This window comes from Lithobates pipiens, unplaced genomic scaffold (genome assembly GCF_037356315.1).
Source record: "Lithobates pipiens isolate NorthernLeopardFrog02 unplaced genomic scaffold, aLitPip1_a1.2 Scaffold_19, whole genome shotgun sequence".
NCBI classification, from domain to species: domain Eukaryota; kingdom Metazoa; phylum Chordata; class Amphibia; order Anura; family Ranidae; genus Lithobates; species Lithobates pipiens.
The window spans coordinates 306,373,325-306,394,718 of record NW_027507764.1 but is presented as its reverse complement, the minus strand read 5'-3'; the positions used below and the strand labels follow the sequence as shown (position 1 = coordinate 306,394,718).

Below are 21,394 nucleotides of genomic sequence, written 5' to 3'. Positions count from 1 at the left end.
GAGGAGAGAAAAAAAAAGCCGATCACCGGCGGCCGTGATCGGGACATCAGTCCCAATCACGGCCATCAATACAAGGGACCACCTGCCACCTGCCTGTGCCCACCTGCCTCCCGCAGTGCCATCCTGAAGTAAAATAAAAGAAAAAGTAAGTGCCCCCCGTCAGTGCCCCCTGTCAGTGCCCATAGTGCCCACAGTGCCACCCACAGTGCCACCCACAGTGCCACCCACAGTGCCACCCCACAGTGCCACCCACAGTGCCACCCAATCTGCCTCAAAGGTGCTGCACCCCAGTGCCGCCCATCAGTGCCCAGCAGTGCCGCCCATCAGTGCCCAGCAGTGCCGCCCATCAGTGCCCAGCAGTGCCACCTATCAGAGCCACCTATCAGTGCCACCTATCAGTGCCCATCAGTCCCATCTATCTGTGGTACCTATCAGTGCCCATCCGTGCCACCCATCCGTGCCACTTATCCGTGCCACCCATCCGTGCCATCTTATCTGTGCCCATCTTTGCCCATCAGTGCCGCCTTATCTGTGCCCATCGGTGCCGCCTTATCTGTGCCTATTAGTGCCGCCTTAACTATGCCTATCAGTGCCCACCAGTGCAGCCCATCAGTGCCCACCAATGCAGCCCATCAGTGCCCACCAATGCAGCCCATCAGTGCCCACCAATGCAGCCTATCAGTGCCGCCTAATCAGCGCACTTCAATGAAGGAGAAAAATGACCCGTTTGCAAAATTTTATAACAAACTATTAAAACATGATTTTTTTTTTTTTTTTTTTGCATCTTTTTTTGTTTGTTTAGCAAAAAATAAAACTCCGAGCTGTAACTAAATACCACCAAAAGAAAGCTCTATTTGTGGGAAAAAAATGATAAAAATTTCATTTGGGTACAGTGTTGTATGCCCGCGCAATTGTCACTCAAAGTGCATCAGCGCTGAAAGCTGAAAATTGGTCTGGGACTGAGGGGGGTTTAAGTGCCCAGTAAGCAAGTGGTTAAAAAACTCCCCTGCTTGGAGTTTGTTCTGATCTGCTGTCATAACCCTGTTCAACAACTTCAATCAGGCTGTCAGTCAGGCAGTTTGCTTTTTCACTTTCCTTTTTCTAATTTTTATTCAAAAATATATTTTTTCTTTTTTAACTGGTTCCCGACCGGCTCACATTTATTTATGGGGGCAGAATGGCTCCCCTGCGTGAAACCCCATACAAGTTTTTTTAAAGAGTCACCAGAGGGCACTGCTGCATGGCGGGGGACCTAATGCACATAGCCCATGGTCGCGTTTGCTGCCAGCCATGTGTACGAGCGCCAGCATGGGGATTTTTGTGTTTGTAAATACACAAATCCCTGTGCTGTCAGAAGAGAGGAGACATATCACTGTTCCTACTTACTAGGAACAGTGATATGTCTCCTCTCCTACTCAGTCCTATCCCCATACAGTTAGAACACACACTGAGAGATCACACATTTAGCACCTTGATCGCTCCCTAGCATTAACCCCTTTCCTACCATTTTCATTTACACAGTAATTAGTGCATTTTTATAGCACTGATCTCTGTATAAATGTCAATGGTCCCAAAAAGTGTCTGATCTGTCTATCGCAATGTTGCAATACTGCTAAAAATTGCAGATTACTGCCATTACTAGTAAATAAATAATTAAATAAAATTGACATAAAAATGCCATAAATCTTTCACATAGTTTGTAAACGCTATAACTTTTGCGCAAACCAATCAATATATGCTTATTGCAAAGAAGAATATGTATTGGTCTAAACTGATGAATAAATGTGTTTTTTAAAAACATTTTGGGGATATTTATTATAGCAAAACGTAAAAAAATATAGTTTTTTTCAAAATGATCGCTTTTTTTGTGTATAGTGCAAAAAATAAAAACCACAGATGATCAAATAGCACCAAAAGAAAGCTCTATTTGTTGGAAAAAAAGGATGCAAATTTAGTTAAAGCAACCCAGCGCCAGATTGTAAAAAGTGTTCTGGATTGGATGCTGAAGTGGTTAAAGTAATGTTTTTGGTCCATTTGTTGTAAATATATATATAGATATCTATAGATATCAATTTTAGGGCTGGGGAAATTAAAGATTAAATCCTTGATTGATCGTTAATTTTTTTTAACAATCAAAATTCTTTTGATCAGTACTCACCTCTCCACCAGCTCCAGGGTCTTCAGGGAGTTCTGTCGGAGATCAGTGACGTCACGGACTTTGACGTCACCGGACTCCTCCCCCTTCCTAGAGTGCCTCAGTCTGCTAACAAGGGAAAGGGGGAGGAGTCCGGTGACGTTGATGTCCGTGACGTTACCGGACAGCCTGGACAGTGATGGTAAATATGGATGTGGTTACCTGGGATCATTCAGTAAGCTAAGTGTAGGCAAATTTTATAACCTCAATTTTTAACATTGTTATAAAAAACAAAACAACAAAACACTCTGGTATGTCTGCGTGACTGGCTAAAGTGATGCCTACTTGCATACTATAAAGTGACTGACAGTCAATATACTAGATACGTTTTATAATTAAAGTTAAACTAACTTTCTACATGTTTCTTAAAGTTCAATAAAAAAAATTACGTCAGTGTTACAGTTTGAATTTAAAATGTATTTGTGTGAACTGTGAAGTTTAGTCATGGATTGTGGAAACTCACTAGTGTCGAGTGATTGTATATAGTGTATACCACATTTACCACTGACTAATGCAGAGTTGCAATGCAAGGAGATCAGCTAAAAGTAGTTGGATCTGTATGTGCGTTAAAATTAATCGAAATGAGCCGATTAATCTATTTAAAAAAAGATTAATCGAACACACAAATTTTTAATAAGTAACAGCCCTAATCTATTTACATATACAATATATATCTATATATAGATATATAGATCTGTTTATATGTGTATAAACTGATGTTTTATAGTATTTTTATTTTATAATGTGACACACAGTTTCATTATGAATTCAGTTATGGTCTTACAACTACTACTGGTGGCCTCTATTATTATCTTTGAGCTGAAAAATTGTGTAATTAATCTGAAATATTATATCTGAAAATGATTATCTTCCTCAGTTCCATGGCTTTCATTAAACATTTTTGGCAGACAAACTAGCAAACTTAATATTTGATCAAAAACAACTCTTTCAGCCTTTCAATAAAAGAAAAAGAAAGAAATAAACCAGAAATTTCATAGATTCAATAGCAGAGAACCATGTGAATAAATCAAAGCAATGCATACAATATAATTTCCACCTCTGCATATTTTGAGCTGATGAGATACTGAATGTTGGTTGAATATGAAATCTCTAATATTTTACAAGCTTTATTAAAGTTAGTCAGCACAAAATTGGGTAAAAGGAAAATGATGACAAACTAGCCATTACTTGCATATGTGATTTTTGTTTTTATTGCCCCAGAAACATATCTTGTTAAAACACAATCTGTTGATCATTTAAAAAATGTAAAGTGTTGTCTAAACAGACCTTACCAAAAAAGAGGGATCTTTCTACTTAGTAGTCATCCATCCCATGTGAAAACAATTAGCACATTCTCACAACGTTTGGGATCCTCCATTTTCCCAGGATGTCACAGGAAGTCTAAGCAACATCATCAGCAACTAGACAAGCAGGCCAGAAGCCAGGGTCTGAGATAAGTATCTTTTTTGTTATGATTTTTTTTATTGGTAATGGGTTCTTTTATTTTTTCCTATGCATTTTTAGGAGAGTGGTAGGGGGTACTAAATAGCAGAATAAACATAAAGAGATACAGAGAGCCAGCTGAACAGAAAGAAAGACTACAAAAGATAGCTTTAATTTTTTCTCTTAGGACAGGTTTCCTTTATATTATCCACACGTGACTAGGTCTAGCTCTTGTCATCTTATAATCAATATTCAATTCAATATTCCTAAATATGAAAACAATCATTGCACATCAATTTTTTTTAGCACTTTTACTTTTGTTTTTTTACATTAAATCAAAAAGATGTGTTGAAAATATTAGTTTATTTTTGGCATAGTTGTAGCATATGTAGTGTATGAATCTAGCTTCAATTCAGCACTTTTTAACATGTGGCAAAAAAAAAAGTTCTGGCATTTCAGCTCTCACAATTGTATACACCTTATGGACCAGATCGCCGTCCTAACTGATCCAACTTTGGCATGGGACTTGTGCTCTGATGATCGTGAAGGGGAACTCCACACCAAATTAAAAAAAAAAAATTGCACGGGTTCCTCCTCCAAGAGCATACCAGGCCCTTCCGTCTGGTATGGGTTTTAAGGGGAACCCCTACACTGAAAAAACAGCATGGGCCCCCCAAAATCCATACCAGACCCTCATCCAAGCACACAGCCCGGCAGGTCAGGATAGGGGGTATGGACAAATGAGCGCCTCCCCCTCCTGAACCATACCAGGCTGCATGCCCTCAACATGGCGGCATGGATACTTTAGGGGCAGGGGAGCCCTGTGCCCCCCCACCCCAATGCACTAATTCCCATGTTGATGAGGTCAAGGGCCCTACAACCCTGGCTGTTGGTTGCCGGAGTCTGCAGGTGGGGAGCTTTTTGGTATCTGAAGCCCCTTTAACAAGGGGACCCCCATATTCTGGCCCCCAACCCTATAAGAATGAGTATGGGGTACATTATACCCCTACCCATTCACCTAAAAAAATGTAGTTATTAAGGCAGCTCCGTCTTCTCTTCCAATCTCTTCTCCCCTCTCCGGCTCTTCTGCCTCCTTCACGGATGTCTTCTCCCTCTGCCGGTTCTTCTCCCCTCTCTGAGTCTTTTCCGTTGATGTCTTCTAGCCCTCTTTGGTTCTTACCCTCTGTCCACTGTCTTCTGCCTCTGCTGGGTCTTCTCCGCTATCTTCTTGCACAGTGTTGCATGACCGCACAATGGTCATTCAAAGTGTGACAGTGTTAAAAGCTAAAAATTGGTCTGGGCAGGAAGGGGGTAAAAGTGCCTGGTACTGAAGTGGTATAAATACATTTAAATTATTGCAAAGGATTTTTTTTTAATACAACAAACATCTCTATACCTGTTTGCTCTGTGCAATGGAATTGCAAAAAGAGGCCCTGAAACACAGGTCCCTCGCTGGCGCTCCTGTCTCCTCCTCTGTTCAATGCTCACATGGGAAGCTGCTTGTTTTATCGTTTCATTTTTTTTTTTTAAGTTTCATTTAGGAGAGGAGGAGGAGGGACTCTAAAATAAGTAGATTTTGCATTTTTGCATAGACCACTTTAAAGCTCCATGCAGTGATACACATTGTTCTAGCCCACATGTCTCCCAAACAAGGATAAATCACACACAAAGTAATACTTGTTCAGATGCTATGTTACTATGAACCATACCTTAAGAAACTCAGGGACTGTAATGTACAGAAAGGGAATGGTCAATTTTATACAGATGGAACATGAGGATTACTAAGTAAACAGGTTCATCAAACATTTAATGCACTTTAATAAAGGCATTTTTGATAGATATTTGCTTACAACAATGCCCTGATTTTGCCATGATTAACCACTTCAATATTGGACACTTTTACCCCCTTCCTGCCCATGCCCATTTTAAGCTCTCAGCGCTGTCAAACTTTGAATGCTGATTACTCAGTCATGCAACACTATACCCAAATTTAATTTTTATCATTTTTTTTATCAAAGCTAGCACGTTCTTTTGGTTGCATTTAATCACTACTGGGTTTTTATTTTATTTTTATATATACACAGTACTGAACTGTGGAGGTGATCAGGTTTTTTTTTTTTACATTATGATTGCTTATTACAGTGATGATTACTTTGCAAATGGCATCCATTCATGTGCCATTATGAACTATTGTGATAGCTGCGATTGGCCACAGCTACCACAAGGTACAAGTCTGATGTGATTTCCCTGTACCATGTGATAATTGTGATTAATCAAGATCATGCCACCGGGCATGCATGAAGCAAGCGCTTGGAAGGGTGTCATATGATGTCCACCTGGGATAACAGTTCTCCCACACAGCTGTATTTTTATAAAAGGCAAGGTGGGGGATGGTTAAACAATTCTTGCTCAGTGGGCTTGATTTACTAAAGGATTAAAGTATGTTAAAAAAAATGAATACATAAAGCTGCACTTACTTCTGTTAGCTAAACAAAATAATACCCTTCTTTTTTATTTTTGAATTTCTCTGCACATACTTGACTATTTAAAGTGATCACAACTTCAATTTGTTTAGTGAATGCTAACACCTTGCCCAATTGTACCAAAATCAGGGCATTGTTTAAGAAACAAAAATCTTTCCAGGATGTTAAACTGTTACCTTTTAAAAAAAATAAAAATCACATGAACTTGGTAAATCACAAATGTTGGAAATGATTTTACATTATTTTTTTGTATGCCTGCAGTAATTATTTTCCTCAGTGTAAGTAGAGTATCTAAATAGTCCTTAAATTTATTTTTAGCAAACCTAGTTTAGTGCTAAAGCATTTATTCTGTCATGCTGAGTCTGTGTGTTGCTTTGATGATTGTTCTTTTATTTGAAAAGCTTAGTATTTAAAAAGATATTCCCAAAATACCTTTATTTATTTAAGTGTATTTTCATTACAGGGAAGGAAAAGTTTTGGGGGCTTTGTTTTCTTCTTCCAAAAGTTCCAGATAAAAAGCTATGGCATTTTGGTGTATACAATATCGGTTTTGTCTGCAACTTTATGAAAGCATTGCAAAGTCCTTTTAAGTAATCCATTTTTGATATATTACAGTCATTTATCATTTTATTGACATTTTTTCAAGAAAATAGGCACCCATCTGTTTCTATCTGCTTCAATCCATATCTGCTAAACATCCTGTATAAATGTACATTTTCTTACACAGACACAATTATGCTTTAATCTTTCATCACATCTTTTTCATTGTGCTGTGGCTATACTAGGAATGTGAATTTGCTTTTACTGAATTCAAATGACTCATTAGCTCAACCTTTGGCATCCTAATCATCTTCCAGCAGTATTCATGTGCCTTACATCAAAATTAGCCAAATGGGCATAGCTCAGGCAATTTCAAATATCAGTATCTATCAGACATTATTTTACATATAAAAAATATTATAGATTAAACATTCAGGAAATAGATCACAGGTATAAAAAGTATGCTGATAATTGCTTTGTACTCCTTGCATTATTTACTATTATAAATAAAAACAGTGCAGCAATGATAGGGAACCTTAAAATAAAGAAAAGAGTGAAAAAATCAATAACACAATAAGGGAACTCTTATATAGTTCATATAGGTGAGTCCATAAACTCTGTGATTCCAAGTAATAATGTTCAATCACCCAAAAAACTAAAAGAAGAGTTGCCGCCGTGAAAGACTTCTGCCACCAAATGTGATATAAGGAGGCTTACCAGAACGTATGGACCCTATTCAGCTTATACTAAATGGGTCAGACAGACAGTAATGTGTCAACACCTAGGTATAGATTGTTTGCTGAAATCTTCTCCAATAGATATTATGATATTCTCAACAGCCACTGGAACCAGAATTATAAGGCACTGCAGATTCAAAACCGGAATCTTCTCATCAGTACTCCATTAGGACATAGATCCAAGGAGAATGAATTGAAGACTCAACACAGTGTAAAACAGTATATAAAATGTATTAAAAAAAAAAAAAAAAGGTAAAACACTCATATTTTAGTAAACATCAAAAGGCATTGATTGAATGATGCATGATCATCTAGTTATAATGGCAAAGGCAGGAAAACGGACCCAACAAATTTTGTCTCAGTCAGACATTATCTGGGGTGTTATTATTTACTATTAACAATATCATATTTTCTTAGCAAAAGATGACTGACAAAAGCATGTGCACAGCTATATGTCTGATTTTAAAAATACTACACTTATAAGCATTTTCATTTGCACAGTTCAAATCACATTTCTACTCTAATATTGTAGATTATTTAACAGATGAACGGGCTTCTCTCACTGTATTGTACAGAAAGCAATAAATTATATGGTTGGGGATACAATTAATGATTATTCTACATTTGCAGACTCTGTGTTTGCATTCATAGTCACCACTAATAGCTCCACTGCAGATAGAACACACATGCAGCAGAACCTATTCACATTACCTGTACATGTCAACATGTCACAAAAAGAGAAGACACACTTGCTGTTTCAGTTGAAACATTGTACCTAAGTTGCATATGGATACCAAAAAGTGGTATATTTACTTTAATCTCATGTGATGAGTACATTGGACTTGCTTTTTTTCCCCCTCTGATTACTCAACCCTAATGAGGCACTATCTGTGTATATAATTGTCTGTTTCTTTATAACATCCCAGTAAATTTGAGCAATTTGTTTCCCAATTATTTTTTGATATATAGGGTTCATTTACTAAAACTGGAGAGTGCAAAATCTGGTGCAGCGCTGCATAGAAACCAGCAGTTTACAGTTTTTTTTTTTTTTTTTTTTTGTCAAAGCTTAATTGAACACGATGAAGTTAGAAATTGATTGGCTTTCATGCAAAGCTGCACCAGATTTTACACTCTCTGGTTTTAGTAAACCAACCCCATATTTTTTTCTGTTATTGAAAATATTCACCTTGAAGCATTTCTTTTAATTTTAGTCTTTTAATCTTGCAGTTACTTACCTCCTTCACATTATCATTTTGCAGGTTGTTTGAGTCTCCTACAGAAAGGCTCAACCCCTCATAGCAAAGTACTCCACAGTAGTCATTCATTGGAGGCTTGGTACTTAAGTACAATCATAAAACATTGAACAATAATGTTAAATCCAATTTGCATGCATACATTGGAGTTTATTTAAAATTTCCTTTAACTTCCCTGGCTGTATGATAATGTTGGATTTTAGGTGCTGAAAGCGGTACAGTGTTTTGCATGGAAATTTGGCGTTTTATATTGTTGGCCTACAATCCTTAGGAATAACTCACTTAAATCTGTCCAAACCAGAGTCTAGTAGACATCCCGGGTATGATAAAATTTGAAAAACAAAATCATAAATAAAAATATAATAAATAACTATAAATAATTATACCAAATAATAATATAATAATAATAAAAAAGTATTCAATGATGTAATCAAATTTAAAAAAAAAATGAAATTTGCTCAGTTGCAGAATTGTCACTGTCATTACTTTTCAGTATTTGATGACGGATCTCCCCACAAATCACTATCGCTCAATTCTGCGAGTGATTCTAATTTATTATCACTGTTTTCTAGCTGGTCTAAGACCACTTTTGATGTAAAGGGACAGTTTTGGTTGCTATGGACAATCTCCAGTTTCCAGGCATTAAGAACAGATTTATAATATAAAACTACATGCAGGACACTGGCAGACCACTAGGGACAAAGGGGATGTGAAATAATTACATACAGCAATGTAATCTGTAAGGTTATATTATACTGTATGTAATGTGTGCTTCACTTTTTGAATTTGGCGCCGTTCTCCGTCGGTTCTGTGATAGATCGAGCAGAGGACAGTCGCTTACACAACGGGGAGACATCGCTGGATCCAGGGGATAAGGTAAGCATACTCACCTGGATCCTGCAATGCGATCCTGAGTCTGGCTCGGTGTTGCCACTAATTGTTCAGAATTTTCACCCCGAGCCAGACTCGGGAATATCGCCAGGGGGGTTAAGATTAGTGCATGGTTGTTCATCATCCCGTTATTAAGAATAGCACAAGGACTGTCTTTAATGAAATGCACACCTATATCTTAAGGACATTGTTTATGGACATTAGCTGAATTTTGATCTATATTATATTGTAGTAAGCATTGTACTCAAGTATAAACTTAATAACATCAAGCAATGGTTAGTGTGTGAATAATGTGGGTCACCCCTAAAAAGGTTGTAACTTTTTAATAAATGTATTTAGTTCTACCCTTTGTATTATATTTTCATTTTTCTAGTATACTATACATTCTCCATAATCTCAGACAAGCTTATCTATTTTATTGAGAAGCTATTGATAAAATTCACATTCTTACTTTGGGCTAAAATTCATTTATTGGCCTGCTAGTCAGCTTAAATGAACTAATTCCTGAATGAGTACACATTTTCTAGTTGTGAAATCAGTTTCATTATAACGATTATGAACATAAGGACTTCACTTCTTATGCCTGCCTTCATACTTTCAGCATACAGTCACCTAGAACCCAGCTTTATTGTTTCTTTGTTTCTTTTTAGACAGTATTTTTATATAATCACCTATGCCTGTGAAAGCTAACCCATGCAAATGTATTTCATTGTCTAATTGCCTGTTTTGAAAATAAAAAGAGAAGACTCCATAATTAGCTCTACCTTGACTGCTTATTATTTGTTCTGACTCCACATTACAATAGTAGAATAAATTAGGGTGTCCTATTTATATTCTTTAACTTTCTAAATAAGTAGTTAGTGTCACTGAAAAGGAAATGGATAGGTTGCAGACTTGATTAGAAACAGCAAAACTTACCGTTCTAATCACAGTGATTATGATGAATAAGTCAAGGGGCTTCAAAACAAATATAACAAACATCCCCACAGCCATTCAAACTTCTATTTCCCTTTAATCAAAAGAAAGCCAAGAAAAATAATTCTCAATCCCAGAGACAATGAGTTATGCTTTGTTTTGGGAAATGATCATCAGTCCCTTTTTTTGGTTCTCTTTTGTTTTGATTTGTTTCCATTGGTATGTCCCTAAATGCCTTTTACATGTTTGCTTATCTTTGGCTATGGGTTGGTTACACCTACTCTTAGTCTTGGTTCACATAAGCCACATCGGTTGCACAGCCGGGGTCCGTGCGTGCTGGTTCACCGTTTCAGGTCTGATTTCAGCCTGAATTTTGGTATATTGATTCAGTTTGTGCAAAAGTTATAGCGTCTACTACTATTGGATATTTTTATGGCTTTATACATTTTTTTTATTGTTTTTACTTGTAATTTTTAGCGGGACTGCGATATTGTGGTTCACAAATCTGTGAACATACACTAATGCCGCATACACACAATCGGATTTCTCGTCGGAAAAAAGATATGACTGCTTTTCCGATGGGATTCCACTCAAGTTTGCCTTGCATACACACGGTCACGCAAAAATTCACTGAAATTACGACCGTCAAAAATGCGGTGATGTACAACACTACGATGAGCCAAGAAAATGAAGAAGTTAAGTGCTTTTGAGCATGCGTCAAATTGTTTCCAAGCATGTGTAGGAATTTTGCACGTCAGAATTGCCACAGACGATTGCCTTTTCGGACCAAAAAATTGAGAGCATACTCTTAATCTTTTGCTGGCTGGAATTCGGCAAGCAAAAGATCGATGGAGCATACACAGGATTGCATTTTCTGATGAAAAACTCTCATTGGTCTTTTGCGGGCTGAAATTACGATTGTGTATACGTGGCATAAGTGACACTTTTTGGGCACCAGTGACACCAATACAGTGATCAGTGCTAAAACAAATGCACTGTAACTGTACAAATGAGACTGGCAGGGAACGGGTTAACATCAGGGGCAATCAAAGGGTTAAGGGTGCTCCTAGGGAGCGCTTTCTAACTGTGGGGGGATGCCGGCACTGGAGGAAAACAAGGATCCGTGTATCCGTGTTTCTGCCTAGCAGAAACACAAGATCTCCATTTTCCTCCCTCACAGAACAGCAGTCTGCCTTGTTTACATAGGCAGACCGCTGTTCTATCTCTCCTCTGAATGATCGCAGGTGGCCGTCGGCCCCAGAGCTGACAACAGCGATGATGTACAGGTACGTGATTTTGCGCATAAGTTGCAGTGAATGTACGTGGGGCTGTCATTAAGTGGTTTAGTGGGATGCATGATCTAGTAGTGGTAATTAACATCTATGCAGATTGCATTTGGGAAAGGTTGAAGCATCAGGGGAGGAAATATTTGTTATTAACACGATACAGTATATGCTCTGTGTAAACATTATAGTTAGCATTTAGAGACTATAACAGAGTTTCTCTGCAAAGTTCATTAGTAATCACTTTTCAAAATATGTTGTAGCCCTCAAGTTACTTGTCCACTAAGAAAATTGGAGTACCAATTTTTTTGATTGGTATTTTCCACTAGCTTAGAAAATATATTGTTCAATGGCTGGTATATGGAGATAAAGCTATGATTAGGGCTACACGCCAAAACATGTAAGCCCTGTATTATTTTGTACCTCACCTGGATTAATAAATGTATTCATTGCAGATGATCGAGCTGACAATTTTTTTCCATCTACATGTTTGCTCGGGTGCTAGGCAGACACTACAAGTCAGTGCACCAATCGCTCACCACCTCAGGGAATTACTACAGATGTTTTCTACTATGTTTATTATATGGAGAACATGTGTTCTTTTATTAGCTTATCTAGAAAAGTTTTTTAAAAGCTAGTTGTAAGTTTCCACTGCAGAATTTTGCATAGTTGGTTGTTTGTAGGTAATGGAAATAATGTTTCGAGGGGGCATTGAATCCCATTGAGATCATTTTGAAGGTTTTTCAGGAATTGGTGTTACCTTGATATGACTGGGTTATTTTGGTCAATCCCTTTTGTCTCCAAAGATGGAAAGTTGCATAGCTCCTGCTTTGTGGGAATGATGGATTATTCTGGGTTCGAAGATAATTAAAATGTAATTTTAAAGTTGTAAAGTTTAAATTTGCTTCTTTCTCTGGTCTTCTCATCTGGCATCTTCCTCCAATTTCTTCTTCCCCACTTCATCCTCCAGACAATCCGCCTCAGTGGGAGTCTCCTGCTGTGTGATGCTTCTGTTCAGGTGACAAAGGGGGGCGGGGTCACCTGTTTACGTAAACAGGTGACCCCGCCCCCCTCTAATACCACAGGGAAAGCCATAGGGAAGTCCCCGTGCATCAGAGGGGGGTCTTCGGGTGGCCCAACCCTCCATTATATAAGAGCTATCACCTGAACAGAATCGCCACACAGCGGTAGACTCCCATTGAGGTGGATCATCCGGAGGACGAAGCGGGGAAGAAGAAGCTGGAGGAAGATGCCGGATGAGAACACCGGAAGAAGAAGGAGAGGAAGACAGAGGTAGAAGCAGGGGAAAAACAAGATGGAGGAAGAAGAAGAAAACCAAAGGAAGAACAGAAGAAGAAGTGGGGAAAGAATAAGACATTAATAAAGGAATTGTCAAAATGTCAAAACCGGCTATTGTCTTTTTTAACATTTTTGACACTTTTTTTGTGTAATGGTAGGGATACATTTGTACCCCATTAGCAATTTACACGGGGATGGGATCTGGGGGTCCCCTTGTTAAGGGGGGCTTCCAGATTCTGATAAGCCCCCCTGCCCACAGACCCCCACAACCACCGGGGATGAGGCCCTTCTCTCCATCAACATGGAGACAAGGTGCTTTGGGGGAATACCCCAAAGCCTCCTCCTCATGTTGAGGGCATGCGGCCTGGTACGGTTCAGGAGGGGGGGCGCTCTCTTGCCCCCCCTTTTCCTGCTGCTTGCCAGGTTGTGTGCTCAGATAAGGGTCTGGTATGGATTTTTGGGGGGACCCCACGCCATTTTTTTTTACATTTTGTCACAGGGTTCCCTTAAATATCCATACCAGACCTGAAGGGCCTGGTATGGAATTCGGGGGGACCCCCATGCATTTTTTTTAAATTTTGGTTCGGGGTTCCCCTGTGGGGAAATCCCATGCCTTTTTTTCAACGACTTTTATGTGTATTGCTGGGACTGACAATTCATTATAGCCGCGAGTAGTTTTAAAAGACTTTTTTTCCTTTAGAAATGTAATTTTGCTCTCAGACTGTTCTAAACACGGTAAACACGTGCCACTTTACAGGCATACTAAAGAAACCCCCCAGGTACGAAATTTAAAAGAATATTACACTATTATTGTTTTACTTTAAGCATTATTAAAATCACTACTCCCCAAAAAAATGGCAGTTTTTAAAACTTTTTTTTGCATTGATACATGTCCCCTGGGGCAGGACCCAGGACCCCAAACACTTTTTATGAAAATAACTTGCATATTAACCTTTAAAATTAGCACTTTTGATTTCTCCCATAGACTTTTAAAGGGTGTTCTGTGGCTTTCGAATTTTCCGCAAACACCCCAAATTGTTCGCTATTTGGCGAACATGCGAATAGCCAGTGTTTGAGTCAAACTCATGTTCGACCCAAACATAAAGCCCATCCCTAATCTTGATGAAGATGAACACCCTGACTTCCTTCTCTTATACTCATTGGGAGATAAAATTTAGATATCATTATGTGTGGTATTTTACCATTTCACAAAAATATGGCTAAAGCTTTGTTTGCTAATTTGATTACATCATTATGTTTAAGAAGTATTTGAATAGTGTAAAGTGGGTAGGGATCTTGTGTTCATCTCGATCTTGTGTTGATCTTTAGAAAGTTCAGAGCTTTAGTGTCTGGTGCTTTAATGCAGATGTGCTTTCATTGAAAGCGCAGTATAAAGTTTAGTCTTTATGTGAGTGCTGATGGGAAATCTTCCTTCTTCTTATGTGTCTGGAAGCAAATGTTTCAATTCACTGCTTTCTGTCATTTTAAGATCAAGAAGGTCACCAACGCAACATGCATTGGTTGGTGACGTCACATGATATCACATGGGGCAGCACCACCAGGTGATGTCACTTACCCTTACCTATAAGAACTGTCAGAAAGTGGAGCAGGTGGACATTGCAGGCAGAGCTTCTTTTTTTTTCCGGGTCTGGCAGTGTAGCGAGTATCGTGGATGATAATGGATCTTAATGGATCTACATTGGGTGCATTGTTTTTTACTTTTAAGAAAAAATATTGTCAAAAACTGTATGTGTTTTTATTTATTTTTTTACACTTTTTTGTTAAAGGGGCTTCCGGATTTCCATAAGCTCCCTGCCCATAGATCCCCACAACCACTGCCCAGGGTTGTCAGGAAAAGGCTCTTGTCCCCATCAACATGGGGACAAAGTGCTTTGGGGTGCCCCCCCTGCCCAAAGCACCCTACCATGTTAAGGGCATGTGGCCTGGTATGGTTCGGAGGGGGGGGCGCCCACTCGTCAACCCTTTTCCTGCATAGTCGGATAAGGGTCCCGTATGTATTTTGCAGGGGACCCTATGGCACTTTTTTAAATGTATGGGGGTTTCCTTCAAACTTCAAACCTAAGGATCTGGAATAGCATTTAGGGGGCACTCCATGCCATTTAAAAAAAAATAGCGTGGGGTTCCCCTTAAAATCCAAACCAGACCCAAAGGGGTCCCCTTAGGTGTTTGCTGAACACACAAACAGGTGATGTTTGGGCTGAACTTCTGCTTGGTCCAAACTGCTCGCCCAACACTAGTAACAAATAATACCAGCAATACAATAACTATGAGGTGTTAATCTCAGGAGTAACATTATGCAAACCAATATACCAATAAGGAGTAAAAGATTGTTCTATTCTAGTTATAAAGAGTTCTAAGCCCTTGTACACATGGTCGGAGATTCCGACGGAATGTGACCGGTTTGTTGGATAATACGACTGTGTGTGGTATGCATCGAACTGATTCCGTCGGAATATCCGTCGGACCCAATTTTCCAACTTGTTGAAATATTTTCCGACCAACTGGTTCGATTGGACATACTCCGATCATGTGTAGAGAATTTTGATCGGACAAAGTGCCACGCATGCTCAGATCAAATTCCTACATCAAAGCTATTGGCTACTTGCCTGAATGTAGTCCCATCGTAACGAAATTACATCATCACGTTCTGAAAGATCGGATTTTTCGACAACTTAGTCCGGCCGTGTGTATGCAACAGTTTCGGACAAAATCCAACAGAGAAAATCTGACGGATTTGGTTGTCCAAATCTCCGACCGTGTGTACAGGGGCTAAGACAGATATGGGTAGGGGTATAGATAAAAGGGAGGAGAAAAAAGAATAAGGAATACAAATCTTAGAATCAGGAAAAAGAGTTGGGTAGTAATTAGGGTAAGGATAATAAGGGAGTATATGTATTTTATCTGGTGCTTGGATAGTAGTTGATTAGTTGACCACGTGAGAGGTTCATGTGATAGGTGAGAGATGGATCCGTTTATTATGTTATGAAGTTAGGAGAATAAGGATTCTTTGCTTGGTTTAAATGTTGTTTTAATTGTTCTATGTCTATGTGTACTATACTTTCATTAGTGATTTTTTAGGATGCAGAGTGTTTATATAGATACCAGTGAGTGAGTGTTTGTATTTCCACAGGGAGTATGTAGAGATGTGTAACAAACAGCATGCTGGTGTGAGGTTTATTTTTGTGATGTGAATGATCAAGTCAGTGCAATTAAAAGATATTGCCACCAAATATGGAACACATTCCCTTGGGCCTGTTAGCATCCTCAGCACTTATTCGCATCTTATTTTTTCAGGTACCTCTGTTACATTTTTACAGAGGTTGTAATACCTGTGTGTGAGGATTTCTTGAATGCATGTGCTTATTTAACACTGGGTTTCCCACAGTTTCTTAAATGTAACTGTTGTAATGTTTACTTTGTATTGTAACCAGGTGTATGCTTTTGAAGTGTTGTTTTTTTTTTCACTCTGCGCTATTGAGAAATATTGTCTTAAAATTTGTGAGGGGTCTAATAAAGTAATCTTTTGTTTATGACAAGAAGTGCATTAAGATAAAAAGCCTTCTGTGTGCAGCAGCCCCCCTCAGCTCACCTAATACTTACCTGAGCCCCATTTCTATCCAGTGATGTCCACGAGTGCCTTGGCGGTCCAGGACTCTGCCTTCCGATTGGTCACATAAGTGGTGCCATTGTCTCCCACTGCTGTCAATCAAAGTCAGCAAATCAGGAGAGAGAGAGAGTGGGTCTGAATCGGGTCTCTGTGTCTGAATGGACACAGGGAACTGCAGCTCGGCTCAGGTGCCTCCATAGCAAGCTGCTTGCTTTCAGGGCACTCGACACAGGAGGGAGGAGCCAGGAGAGCCAAAGATGGACCCGAGAAGAGGAGGATCTGGGCTGCCCTGTACAAAACCACTGCCCAAAACATCTTCTGTCAGACCAGACGGAACCCAGGCCATCACATTCTTCTCTTCCCTGCAGCATTCCCTGCAGCCTTCCTTGAAGGCTGTGGCTCTGTTGGTGGACTTGTGGCAGGAGGAGGAGGATAGGCTTTTCTTCCTATATGTGGCTGTTCTTAGTCAGCTGGCCCCTCAACCCTTTCTGAAGGGCATCATAAAAAATTCCCTCACAGAGGAGGCGTTAGCCCTTCTCCAATTCCAGCAACCTGGTGGCTAGATTGCAGCCATAGGCCTTTTCATCATGGGGGGGGGGGCTCCTGAGGAAATCAATGGCTTCCCTAATGAGGCCCAGTGCTGCCTCCTCCATCATTGTCCTCTTCCTGGGCCTTTTGGTAGTAAGGCAAAGGGGATGCACCTGGGATTGGGTGATGCTCCTACTGGGCCTAGCCACCTCCTGGCTGCCACTGGGCACAGCCTCCTTCTGGCTTCCACTGGGCATGGGCTCCTCCTGGCTGCCACTGGGCACAGCCTCCTCCTGGCTGCCACTGGGCACAGCCTCCTCATGGCTGATGCTTTCCAGACCCTCCTCCTGGCAGAGCTCATCCTGTGTATAAAAAAGGGACGTAGTTGTTTTTGCTTCATCAATCACACACAATTTTCAGCTCATGACTTGCAAATTGTATGTTAATAAACAGAAAAGACTATCATTCTGACCCCAGCATTTTTCAAGCTGGTCCCAAACATTTTTGGCCACTCCTGTCTAGTGATATGTATACATAATTTTTTGGATAAAATAATCAATTATAACATCTAGTTAACATCATTAATATTAGGACAATAAATATGTCAACAAATAATATAATGGCTCCAGCTGGGCGCATCCACTTCTTCCAGGGTGGAAGGCCCAAGTTGTTCCTCATCAGCCTCTGCTGGGGTTGAGGGAACGGTGGAAGGAAGGCTGCAAGGAAGGGTCAAAAGAGATTCCCTGGCTTCAGTCTGGTCGACCCAGAAACTGCAGTTTGTTGTACCACAGCCTAGGGACATAAACATTCTCTGCTGATGCTCCTGATCAGAGTGATTTCTGGATCTTATTATGCTCCTTCTTATACATGTTCCTCAAGATCCCAATTTTATTTTCCAAAAACTTCATGTTTGCTTTGGGGACCCGAGTCTTCACAAATTCCATAGGTTTCTCCAGTGATGACCTCCTAGCTTGTTTGTTATAATATAAGCTGTGTTTCACCTCCCACAAATTCCTCATCTCCCTGTATCTGTCTATGAAACTGCACCTGAATTCTGGGTCCTTAAAGTGATTCATCTTTGCTGCAAGATAATACACAAGACAAAAACACTAATGTCAACTCTTATTTTCTTATACCAATATGGGCCTCAATCTTGAAGCAGTATAGGCCACTGTGATGGGCCAAGTTCAAATTTTACCTTAGTTTAGCACGCTCGCCACTTTCATTTGTCCTTCCTCCACACACAGATTGTACGTATGGCACATGCGTGTTAGCTTGATATACACTGCGCATGCGTGAAACTCCACCCGCATTGCCCGCCCCTGATGTTCTTTTTCATGAATATTCCCCTCCCCTTCTCTCTTCAGTGCGCAGTAGGAGCAAAATGCCGGAGACACAGCAGGCGGTTGGAAAATATTCCAGTAACACGGAGGAAAGCCCGGAGCCCGAAACAACATGATCCCAGAGGAGAAGATTTAAGGCCTCCAATATGGCCTTTGAAGAAATGGTGGAGATGGTGGACATCTTGCGGATGAACGATTATGATGGGAAACATGGACCATACACCCAGCCGAATTTGCGCAAGGCCAAGATTATGATAAGAGTTGTGAAGACTCTGAAGCAGAATTTTGGGGTATGATGCTCCAAAGTCCAATTAAGGAAACGCTGGTCCAACTTTAAACTGAGGGAAGAGAAGAATAAAAGAAAATGCTTCAAAAAAAGTAAGTACTTGTTGTGTGTTCCTATTATGATTATTAACTTGCATGCTGCTCCATGTGCTTTTCTTTAATGGTGTACATTTTAAAAGGCTACTTTCATGTTCGTGGGCACAGTAATCGTTCATAGGAAACATTGTTCTTTTGCAACTAAATACAATGTTTTTAGCTGATACAGGGTTAACTACATTTTGGTCATGCTAGTTTGTCTTAAAAGAAGTTTAGGACATTGTTGTGGTAGATGTCTTTGAAACTAGAATGAATTACAAACTTCATTCAGTGGAATGTAAGGAGAGATAGGAGCCCCAGTAGAAGTCCGTATTGGATGAAATGCGTCGGGCGAGGTACTCCATTCCCCATATTGTTTTTATCACATTTGATTGTTTTTATACTTTTTTGTACATTGGTTTTTATTTATTAAAAGCCGTCTTTTGACCTGCACTATTGGAGTCCCCCTTTTTTTCTTTTTTATGTGTACCGATGCAAGTGCTGCTGAGCTTCACCATTTGGTTCCAGCACCCTTATTAGGGTTGGTTTTGGTCATTCATGTGCCATAATTGGAGTTCCTGTCCTGGTACTGCCTGCAGTATCCATTATATCCATGGACGAGACCTGTGAAGTTGGAGTAAGGCCAATCCGGGAATTTCCTGACATCGATATACAGTTATCGTGGACCTGTCCCATGGGTGCATTCATGCTCGATTGACTCTCTGTCTTATGATAGTCGAGTCCAACATCTCTGGTAAGCGTATATGAACATTGATGTTTATTTTGAAGACACCTACAGTTTGATGACTCTCGGGGCTGTGTGATATCCTGTGTATTCACCTACGTGTCTAGATGGTCATTGGTGTTTCATTTACCTCTGTGTGGTCTTTTTCTCACTTTTTCTCGCTCTGTTTATATCTTTGATTTAGCGCTACATATTCACCACTACTATGAATGTAAGGAGAGGACACTCAGCAGCTGTTTACACATCTGGACTCAGGAGCACTAGTGTGGGACCACTGAGCACATTTTTTAGGGTGTCCCACACAGGTGCTCCGTGGATACCCGGGGTGTCTCCAGCTGTGAAACTTGTCCAAAAAAGGTAAGTATTCCAGCTTGGTTAAAATGGTATTAATCATGTCTTCAACTTGGATCTCTGCCCAATTGTACACCACTTCCAAGCAATGTTTCATATTCCTATTTCTGGACTCAAATATCTGTGTGCTAAGTATACCTTTTGTTTCATTCTCATAGGGGAGAAAAGACTCAGAGGACACCAGGGACCCCCCTCATCACCAATGAGTGAGTGTCTGACATGCCAGCTTCAGGTAATCTACTGTATGTATGCCTGCATATTTCTAAATGCATGTTTTTTAACCAATTTTTAGGTGATGTGCTGGTTGTGGAACAGGAAGCTGAACCTTTCACTAGGGCCAGCGACCAAAGGCTCATCCACGACATCATGCTGTGGAAGGGGGAAGTTGACAATACTCGAAATAAACTGAATGTGATGGAACAACAAATGAAGAACATGATAGATGTGTTGGGGAGAATCAACATGTTTGGCAAATCCATTTTCCCATTTGTTGAACTCCCAAAAAACATTGTTTTTTCTACATTTTAAAAGCCAAATTTTGAAGATGCACATGGTGCATCAACATGTGCTATCTGCCATCAGGGGATCTCAATGTACGTGTTTTGTGGGTGCAACCCCTTCCTCGTAACTCTAGTAGGTGAGAGCAAGGGGTTGCACCCCCAAAACATGTCTATTGATCCCCTATGATGGGAGATAGCACATTTTGACATTACCCATTTGGACTCCCAATGTGTGTGCATCTTCAAAATTTGGCTTTTACAGGGGTGACATCACCCCATCTAATGAACGCAATATCAAGACTTTTTTGACACTACAATGTCTAATATTGCCTTCAGTTTTTATACGTTGAACTTTGTAAGTTCTAGAGTTGTGTATGTTATGTTTTAAAAAAATTTTAAGAAAAAAAATATATTTAAAAAAATAAAAAAAATTATAAACACACATACAGTAGGTGACCGCAAAATATTGTGTCAATCTCGCCGCTTTTATCGTTGAGATTGACACCCTGCGAGCCCCTGTGGCGGGAGCCAATGCCTAGCTGGCTCGCATCTGGAAAGGAAAATGTGTTTTTTTCCTTCCCCAATGATCGACAAGCATTACTGACTTTGAGACTGGGTTTCGACTTGGATCCCTGCCAATACCAGACAGTGTTTGGTATGAATCTTGAGGGAGAACATGGGTTCCCCTCCAAGAGCATACCAGGCCCTTAGTTCTGGTAAGGATTTTAAGGGGAACCCCCTACGCCGAAAAAAGGCGTGGGGTCCCCCCAAAATCCATACCGGACCCTTATCCGAGCACGCAGCCCAGCCGGTCAGGAAAGGGGGTGGGGACGAGTGAGCGCCCCCATCCTGAACCAAACCAGGCCATATGCCCTCAACATGGGGGGTGGGTGCTTTGGTG

The 21,394-nt window shown here is 40.1% G+C and overlaps 1 protein-coding gene across 1 annotated transcript in view; it reads left to right on the top strand.

Moving 5' to 3' along the window:
- Nucleotides 1-21,394, top strand: part of CDH18 (cadherin 18) — a 965,040-nt gene that overhangs the window by 681,361 nt on the left and 262,285 nt on the right. The gene's annotated exons all lie outside the window — the stretch shown is intronic.